Source organism: Echinops telfairi, unplaced genomic scaffold, assembly GCF_000313985.2.
Source record: "Echinops telfairi isolate 266 unplaced genomic scaffold, ASM31398v2 ScPeMD7_9;HRSCAF=40, whole genome shotgun sequence".
Classification (NCBI taxonomy): Eukaryota; Metazoa; Chordata; class Mammalia; order Afrosoricida; family Tenrecidae; genus Echinops; species Echinops telfairi.
Window position 1 is genome coordinate 56273256 of NW_022103906.1, and position 10430 is coordinate 56283685.

General features: G+C 38.0%; 1 pseudogene; it reads right to left on the reverse strand.

Annotated features, from left to right (window-relative positions):
- Positions 1–2568: 2568 nt before the first annotated feature.
- The window catches only part of LOC101649221, a 14679-nt pseudogene continuing 6817 nt past the window's right edge, over positions 2569–10430 (reverse strand).

The following is a 10430-nucleotide window of genomic DNA, read 5'->3' on the forward strand; positions in this document are numbered from 1 at the left end:
CAAGTGTTATTATTTTTATAATTGTATATCCAGCTTTTAAACTAAATTTTATATACCCATGTTAATGTACCAGTAACTGTTTTTAACACTCTTTATTTCCTATTGTTTTTCCGAGTAGGACTTTCAGTTCTCAGTCATCAACAGTGAAAAATACATTCAAACCCAAAATAGTGAAATGTTCAGTGTTACTATTCAAATATATCACTAGGAAAATGAACATTTTTCAGAGAAAGATGAAGAGTATGTCAAGGGACTTTGTCATTGCGCGCCTGTTCATTATTTTTATATCGGCAGGACTCATAGCTATTCTATTTCTACACAGGGCCTTCAGTATAACAGAATGGTGCTTTAATCAATGTTGCTTAGTACCAAGAACTGAACAATTGAGCGTGTAAAGCAATATATTCACATAGTACTAGAGAGGAGGATATGCGGTAGATAGATGATAGATAGATAGATAGATGAAAGATAGATGGATAGATAGATAGATAGATGATACATAGATAGAGAAGAGGTGCTGGGTGGCACCCACTGAGCGGAAGCAGGAAGAGAGGTGTGGCAGGCTAGTTTGGTGATGATCACAGTCAAGGACATAGCCTGCCGTCCACGTCTATTCTGTAACAATAGAATCAACTTGATGGCAATGGGTTTGATTTTAGATAATAGAAAGATAATATCATATATGCAAATTAAACAACTAAAACCACCCAAAAAAAGATCAGCTTATGACTAGAAGTAGCAATTCAGTAAAGAAAATTGCTTTTGTTTTATGATGCCTTGTGTGAAGTGGGCTTGCAGTAAATACGTATAGAATGAGAGATCAAGAAGTGTAATATTTTCTCAACACAACACTTGAAAAAAGTGAGGTGGAGGAGTGACATGTTTTTGCTGTTTTATAAAGGTTGATCATATATTTCAGAGAAGTAAATTTTTTGAAGAGAGACGTGCTTTTAGAAGTACCTGGTTAATTATTATAAAATGCTAGAGAAGAATGAACCACTGCCCGGCTGTTTCCAGAGAAACAAACTGTCGCAAGAATGGAGAATGACGGCTGAGAGTGGAGTGACTGAGTTAGTCGCTGCTCCCAGCTTCTGTTACCGGTTGCTGTCAGTTCCATCCCAACCCACCATGGGCTCAAACACAACAGCTGTGAGGATGGCGCAGGATCGAGCCGTGTGTCATGCTATTGCGGCTCCATAGCACTTAACTACAACATACTGGACCTAAAGGATAGAGTGAAATGACCCCATGGGATTTAGTGACTATAAGGTTCACGGGAGCAGACAGATCCTCAATCTTTTCACCTGAGGAACCTCCGATGGATTTGAACTGCCAGCCTTTCAGTTAGCAGCCAAGCATTTAACCACTGTGTCAGCAGAACTCCTTGTTCAGGAAGCTAGGAGTCTAAAGTCAGGCTAGGGTTCAAAAGACAGCTTTTCTATTTCAGCTTCTAGTAACTGCTGGCAACCGTCAGCGCTTCTGGGCATGTAGATACGTGTGCCATTGCCTGTCTTCAAATAGCACACTGTCCCTGTGTGTCTCTGTGTCTCCTCAGTGCTTCCTATACCTCAGAAGTGATTCGTTTAGAGCCACCTCGGTCTGAATATGACATCATTAACATAACTGCAGCAATTCTAAAATCGATTAAGGCCATCAAACTGGAGAATCCAGAAACCCTGGGAAACAAACAGGACTAGAAAGGAAAGAAGGAAGAAAGGCGCTTATAAGGGCAAGCGAGCAGCAGAGGGAGTGAAGAAAGGAAGAAAGAAAATCAAGAAAGAAGGAAGGAAGAAGGGGAAAGAAAGGAAACTGGCCGCATAGTTACAAATTAATAAATTAAACCAAAAAATCTTAAAAGCAGCCAAAGAGAAAAGACACAGTTTGGTTTATTCTAACCAAAACAATGAAAACCAGAATACAATAGAATATCATCTTTGAAATTCTGCAAATAACAAGCATCCATCTAGCAGAAAAGCAATAAAGCCCACATGGAATAATCACACCAGCCTGTGTGATCATGAGGTGTCAACAGGATCAGGTGTCAGGCATCAGAAGACCCAAAATAATCATACCGATGCAAATGAGTGGGGTCAGAGTGGAGACCCAAAGCCCCTCTGTAGACAACTGGACATCTCCCAGAAGAGTCACAAGGAAGGGAGGAGTCAACCAGAGTTAAGTATAGCACAGAGGAAACCCACAGCCTTCCTCTAGTTCTATAATGCTTCCTTCCCACCAGTATCATGACTCCAGTTCTACCTTACAAACCCGGCTATACCAGAGCTTGTACACTGATACAGCTCTCAACACAGAAGCAGCCTTTCAACATTGACTGGCATCTTCACTGGGAATATCACTGGTTTGTTTCCTTTGTAGAATATAGATACAAGTTTATTTTACAAATTAAAGCCTTTATGTTTCACAGCTCACTAAAGCTAACAAAAGTTTAGGGAATCCTTGAAGTCTACAAATTATTTATGTCTGCTACCATCTATAAAATGACCGGAACAAAATTTATCAAAACAAACATGATAATAAAGCCACATCCTTTAAAGAAGACAATCCCAGGTGCTATTTCTTGGCCTTGGTGATCTCAACGGCATGGGATGGTGTGATCTTAAATCCTTGTGAAGCCTCCCTGGGAGCTCCATCGCTTTCAAATTCAACAAAAGAAATGTCATACCTTCTGGGTACCCCCTGTACTTCCTTGAAACCAGGGAACTGATTAAACAGCATGAGTAACATCAGGCCATCAGTCCCTTCAGTAAGTTATTAAGGGATAGAATATAGCTTGGAGGATGATAAGGAGCCTGAGTTGGGGGTGAATTAACTGAAGTATTAACTGAATTTGATATTCCTTGATATTCCTTGGCCAGGTTTTTTGTTTATAGTTTGTTTATAGTTGTATTCTATTCCACTTTGGCTAACACATCCCCTTCCCTGCCACCCCCTTTTTTTGTCAGGAAAAGTACCATGCATTTTAGATGTTACATTAGAATCTGTTTTTCCATACTGGATTTGCCTTAGTTTGGCAGAAAATGGAAATTTTTGTAACTGTCTCTAGGCATTTGTGGATGAGCCCAGTTCTTTAATTATGAAAAAGTCCTGTCCCCTCATCTTCATGGTCTTTAAAGCTACAATAAACCCACCAAATTAGAAAACAGAGCATATAAGGATATCCTCAATTATTAAAATTTTTTGTAGTTCATGTTGTTGATATAAATTATATGATTAATCTGATAGCCATGTTTTGATTAAATTGCTCAGACAACTTAAAAACTTCTCCCATTAAAGCCCCAGGCTTTGCAGGCTCATATTGACAGAAAGAACTCTCATTTCATTATTTCTCTGCAGGGTAAAAATTTAAGTTAGACATGACCAACCTTTTTAGATATCCATGTAGGTACCTTTTCTCATATCTCTCAGATACCTGAATCGTTGCACTTCCAAGAAAATTTCTCTCAGAGGGATATGTTTCCCATTGATAACATTAGGATTTGGGCTATGCCAATGACTATTCTTGTTCATCATACTATTGAAGATGTCTTGCCCTTTCCACCAGAGATGAATGAGGTGGCCCCCAAACCATGTTTTTACTCATTTTCTCCAACCACATGCAGTGTCACCTATGTTAGTTCAAGTCTAATAAGAATAAGATGCCAAGATGGTATTAGAACTACAAGATGTATTGAGGAAGATACCTGTTAAAAAGAAAAGGAATGGAGGAGGAAGCTTGGAAGAGACTTCTGGTTAAATCTACCATGCAGATTCAACATCTGTGAGAGTAAAATAGTAGAAGCATCTTAGGCTGTAGAACAATTTCAAGTCAATTTCAGCCAGGATGAGGGGAGTCCTCGAGCCAACATTGGACAATGGTGCAATTCCAGCTCTCAGAGAGTAGTGTCCCTACATACTCTTAATTGGTTGGGAGCCGGCCATGGAAGCATAACGTTGAGGATGTGTTGCTTCCTACAGTAGGCACTAGAAACAATATCTCTGTAGCTGCTACACTTTTCCTAAGGAGCCCTATGGTGGCATAATGGGTTAAACTATGGATAGTTAACCAGCAGTTCAGCAGTTCAAACCCATCAGTCTACCAAGGTGAAAAGATGAGGCTTTCTGTTCTTGTAGAGGTTTACAGCCCCAGAGCTCATGTGGAGCTGTGCTACTCTGTTCTATAGAGTCACTTTGAGTGGGAGTAGAATAAATGGCAGTGGCTACTTTACCTAACATGTTAGCATTTTCAGAGTGACTTCTATGAAAATATTCAGATTAGATATAATTAATGTCTATGTATTTGATAAATGACATGATTGTGCTTATTTAGCAGTCTTAAAAACTAACAGTCTTATTGCCATATAATTCACATATCATGCAATTCAATAGTTCAATCACAAGTGTACAATTATCACTACAATCAATTTTAGAACATTTTCTTCATTTTTGTACTCATCGTTATTAGCTCCCCATTCCACCCCCAACATTTCGATAAATGACATGATTGTGCTTACTTAGCAGTCTTAGAAACTAAGTCTTATTGCCATATAATTCACATAACATGCAATTCAATGGTTTAATCACAGCAAGTGTACAATTATCACAATGAATTTTAGAACATTTTATTCATTTTTGTACTCATCGTTATTAACTCCCCATTCCACCCCCAACATTCCTTGCCACACCCCCAAGGAACAATTTATATAGCTATGTGTCTATATATTTACCTATCCTGGATTTCATATACAGAAAAACATGAAAAACAACAACATCAACAAAGTAAAACAGATGAAACCACAATCAAAAAGAATGTAGAAAATATTAAAAACTAGAACAAATATAAAATGGATTGAGAGGCCAAATTATAAAGTTTAAGTTTTAACCTAATGGCATCTGCAATAATTCATTTTCCAATGCGTTCTGCATGATAGCAAGCACTCACCTCCCTGATCTAAGGTCAGAGATGATTCACCAGAGGGATATGCCACATATCTTTGGCCTTCCCTTTTTTTCAAAACTGAAACAGCTTGAGCCTGGGTGGAAAGGGAGATCAAATGATGGAAGAAAGGGAGTATAAATGAAATATTAAAGCTATGGAATCTCTTATAATCTCAATTATTTCAAAGAAAATGGGTAGCGTTTGATAAAAACAAAATATCTCAAGTTCACCTCTTCACAACATGGTGATTTCTAACAATTCACAGACATCTCTTGTGAAGATAAACTGAAGAACCAACCTGTTTTTCAAACCAAATCAGGATATACTTTCTAATAAACTAAAGAGGCTTTCTGTACTCTGTCGGGGTTTGTTAGTTTCTGGTGAAACACGAGGACCGAGGTGTCCCCGAGTGAAGTAAGCTGACTGCTAACTTATTCCCTTAGAATTGCCGCGGAAGAAAGCCCTGCAGATCAATTTTTGAAAAATCGTTAGTGAAACTATACGGAGCACAGTTCTAATTCGACAAACAGGAGGTCACCATGTGTTGTAATCTCCTTGATCGCAACTTTCTGTCTTGGTTTTGGTAAAAATATATTGAAGGCTGGGATTGTCTTAATGGCAGCATATATGTGTATTGAAGGCAAACGCTGGTCAGGTTTGAGATAAAATAGTTGTCTGTAAGCAATTGTTACAGTTTATACCTCTTTTTAGTTAAAAATGATTGTTATTGAATTTTACATATTTTCCCTCCTAAAGCATTTATACTGTTCCTTGAAAGTGAGCGGGTTATGTATTGGGTTGCTGACGGAAAGGCCAGCAATTTGGAACACCAGCCTCTTTGCGGAGAAAGATGAGGCATCTCTATGCCCGAGCAGCCCCCGAGCCCCACAGGGGCTGTCCTGTAAGGTCTCTATGAGCTGGAATCAACACAATGACAGTGAGTTAGGTTTTTGACATTTTTAAGCTATGAAATACACATATCAAGTCTTAATAAAAATGGATGCATCATTAAAATGTACTAATTTCAGTGCTTTTGATTTAATCATAAAAGTATGAGATTGATAAATCCTTGGCTTTGGGAGATCATTACCCTTAAGCCACCCAGCACCTATCTCCCTTAATACGATAGAGTTGCAATCTGGCCAATGACGTCAGTACTCTCATTTGTCATGCAGACGTGTTTTGTATTTTTAATCTAAATCTCTCTGGAGTTTATCTGTAACTTAATCCCATTGCTTTTTGTGAGATCTTCGAGGGGAAATAAGGACAGCTAGTAACCTAGGGATTTCAAACACTACTCATGACAGCATTCAGCCTTTTCTACATGGAAACTTCTACCAACTGTCTTGTTGAATTATTTTCATGCATTTTAGTTGAAACAAGTTTGAGCAGAAGCATTTGAATTCCCTTTTGCTTCCAAACAAGCTACCGCAAAGTTAAATAACGTTGAATACCACCATTTAATCGTATATCACAATCTTATAGGTTAAAACCAAAAGGGAATGACTCGCTCAGCATATTTGAAACTGGAGGCTCTCAGGAAAGAAACTCAAGGATCCAATTGCAGTTTTGAGAGATTCTATAGGCAAAATACTGAATTATGCAGGAAACATCAAGAGAAGATGGAAAGAAGATAGAGTCGCTGTACCAAAAAAACCAAGTTGACATTTCAGGAGGCAGCATAAGAGCAACAACGAATAGTGCTGAATATGTGCAAACTGCACTGCAGCAAAAACACAAGGCTCCAGGAATTGACAGAGTAACCGTTGAAATGTTTCAGAAAGCTGAAGAAGCACTGGAAGCACTCACTTGTCTATGCCAGTAAATATGGAAGACAGCTACCCAGCCAACTGACCTGTAGAGCTCCATATTTGTGCCCATTCCAAAGAAAAGTGACCCAACAGAATGTTCAAACTATCGAACAATATCATTGATATCGCTCACAAGTAAAATTTTGCTGAAGATCAACCAGTAATAGTTGCAGCAGTGCACTGACATGGAACTGCCAGAAGTTCAGACTGGATTCAGAAGAGATGTGGAACAGGGGCTCTCACTGCTGATGTGAGGGTGGCACTGAACCATGCAGTGCTTTGTTCTGTTGTGCACAGGGTCACTATGGGTTGGGGAAAATTAATGGCACCTAACACCAACATAGGTCAAATATATGAGCAGTGCTCAAATGGCTAGGTAAAAGGATATAGTAACCTTAATTCACACCTTCCTTGATTACAAATCATGCAGTATCCTTTTATTTTTGTTCAAACAATGGCCTCTTGGTCTGTGTACACATTTCATATGAACACAACTATATGTTCTGGAATTCTCATTCTTTCCAATAGTTGTTATCCATAGTTTGTTATGACCCACACAGGTGAAGGCCTTTGTATAGTTAATACAACCAGAAGTACATAGCTTTCTGTTATTCTCTTATTTCAGCCAAGATCCATCTGGTGTCATTAATGATATCCTTTGTTCCATGTCCTTTCCTGAACCTGGCTGGAATTTTTAGTAGCTCAATGTTGAGGTACTGCTATAACCTATTTTGAACTCTCTTTGGTGATAGATAGTCCAGGGAGATATTAATGATCTTGTTAGAAATTATCCCCATTTTATTGGATCACTTTTCTTTGGAATTGATAAATGTGCGGATTTCTTCCAGTCAGTTGACCAAATCGCTGTCTAGCTGTCTCCCAGGTTTCTTGGCATAGACCTGTGAGTGCTTCCACATCCCTAGTCCGTGTCCTCTTCTGAAACCAGTTTGAGTTTCTGGCCGCTCCCTGCCTCTGTTGAATTTCCTTTAGGAAAATTTAACTTGCATGTGACATTTATGATATTGTTAGCTAATTTCTGCATATTTTCAGGTCATTTTTGGGGGCGAATAGGACCAAATATGGATCTCTTCCAGATAGCTGGCCAGGTGGCTGCCTTCCAAATGTCTTGGCATAGGTCAGTGAGTGCTTCCAGAGCTTCATCAGCTTGTTGAAACATTTCAACTCGTATTTCGTCAATGTCTAGTGCCTTGTCTTTAGCTAATGCCTTCAGGGTAGTTTGGACTTCTTTCTTCAGTACCATTGGTTCTTGATTTTATATATATTTGTGTGCTAGATCTTTAAATGATTGAATGCTGACCAGGTTTTTTGGTTACATTCATTATGTGTATTCCTTCAATCATCTTTTGATGTGTCCTGCTTTATTCAATATTGTGCCTATTGTTTAAGTAGACTAGAGAAACAAATCCAGGGAGAATCATATGTGTATAAGAGAGTGCTTTATATGAAAAGTAATTGTATATTAAGAAAATATCCCAGCCTACTCCAGATCAGGTCCATAAGTCTGATATGAGCCCATAGGTCTGATACCAGTCTATGAATTCCTCTTGAGACTCACACAACATATGCAATGATGCCGAATGCAGGAAGATCACAGGCTAGTGAATGTAAAGTATTGTGGATCCGGGAGTGGGAGGATCTCAGCACTGGTGTGGGTCTTCATGTGGCTCCTCCAGCTCTGAGCTCTTGCTCCATCAGTGTAACTCCATGGAGCTTGTCAATAAGAATGTCTCGCAGGGAGATTATGTGTCCCACCTCCATGAAGGAAGACAGGAGTTCCTAGAATCCTCAGTAGAAGGCCATGCCTTTAAAGAGGCTATGACTTGATTGACAGGCTAGACTCCACCCCTTCACAAGTTGACAGGAAATTATGTAACTGCCACACCTATGGACTCCTTCAATATTGCAACTGGAGGCTTGATTTTTTCATTTCTTACAATGTGAGGTATGTTGACTGTGTTTTTTCTTTTTGGCAAACTCCAGGTCTTTGCACATCTCATTTTAATATTTTGCTTTGTGTTCTCAACTGACCCTTTGGAATTTTCTGTTCAGCTTTTACTTCATCATTTTTTCCATTTGCTTTAGTTGTCCTACAATCAAGAACAAGTATGACTCTCTTCGAGATCCATGATGATCTTTTCTCTCTCTCTCTCTTTCTTTCTTTCTTTCTTTCTTTCTTTCTTTCTTTCTTTCTTTCTTTCTTTCTTTCTTTCTTTCTTTCTTTCTTTCTTGTTAGAAGGACCTTAATCATAAAGGTGACAATATTTGATTATTAAATTTATAAGAGTCATTTTTAGCAGATTTACCTAGTACAATATGCTGCTTGATTTTTTTACCATCTCCTAGTACATTGATTGTTGATCCAAGTGAAATATAACAACAAAAGATTCTATATACATTTCAGTACCAATTAATCCAAAAGTTTACTTCTACCATGTAAAATTAAATAGAATAAAGCTTATTTTAAAGCCAGAGATTTAAAGTCTATGATTCTTTGAAATTGGATATGTTTTTCCACTAGGAATCCTAACACTTTATATCTCACTTATAGCCAAGTGACTTAATTGTGGAAGGTTTTGTGGATTTCATGAAATCTGAGCTCAATACAATACAAGCTAATTATTCTGACTAGAATCTATTGAATTAGAAGAGATTATTTGCATTTTTTGCTTTTTTATGCCTTCTTTTTCATTGTTAATTAAAGAGATTCCTAGGAAGGTCAGCCACTGCTTTTAGAAGTATCTGGTTCCTTTTTTCAAGTTCAGTGTCGGCACACAACTAGTGGCTGTCCCTGGGGTTTTAAAATGTAGATTCAGGGTGTTACCTAAGTAAATATTCATTTCAATCTTGAAAAGTTCTGTTTCTTCTAGACGTGATTAAGAGATAAGCCTGGTTTTACTTTATTGTATTTTTCTCTCCCATGCAAGAGAGAATCATCTATTTTTCTCTAACTAATGTTAATGTCTATTTAATGTGATTATAATTTTGAAAATGTGCAATATGAAAAGAAAATATTCAAAGGGTTAATTTTTTTTATCACCTCTCCACTGAGATTTTTAAAGAGAATTTTATTGGCACATAATTCACATATCATACAATTCAATGGTTCAGTCACTTCAAGAAGAGTTGTACAATTATTACCATGACCAACCTCAGACTATTTCATGATTTCTGATACCCCTTGTTATTATGGGATCAACAGAATGAATTCTAAGTAAACACCTGAGTCACAGACTGTAAGGTCAGCTCAAACTGCAAATGGCTTAGATATCATCTCCTACTTTGAAGCACAACATGTTCGCTTAAATAATGATGCAGCCAAAGCCCTTTCTGGTAAAGAAATTATAATTTCCTTTCTGATGGATTAGTTTTCTTTTAAATGTTAGATACAATCTCAAATTAGGCTGTACCAAATTCCTAACTTCTACATACGTAAAAACCTTAAAGCACAATTAGGTCATACTTTCCCCCCCACATGCTTAATTTATCACTTTTTGGATATTTTCTTTGATGCATGGGTATGTATTGAGGGTGTGGACTACACAGAAAGGGAGGCTGTCTGCTTTTCTGAGTGGAGAATCTTTGAGGCAACTGTGGAATTGTTTAACTCAAAGACAGATAGCCAAGTTGAGACTCAACTCCAGAGGAGGGTGTCAGACAAGGGAGCA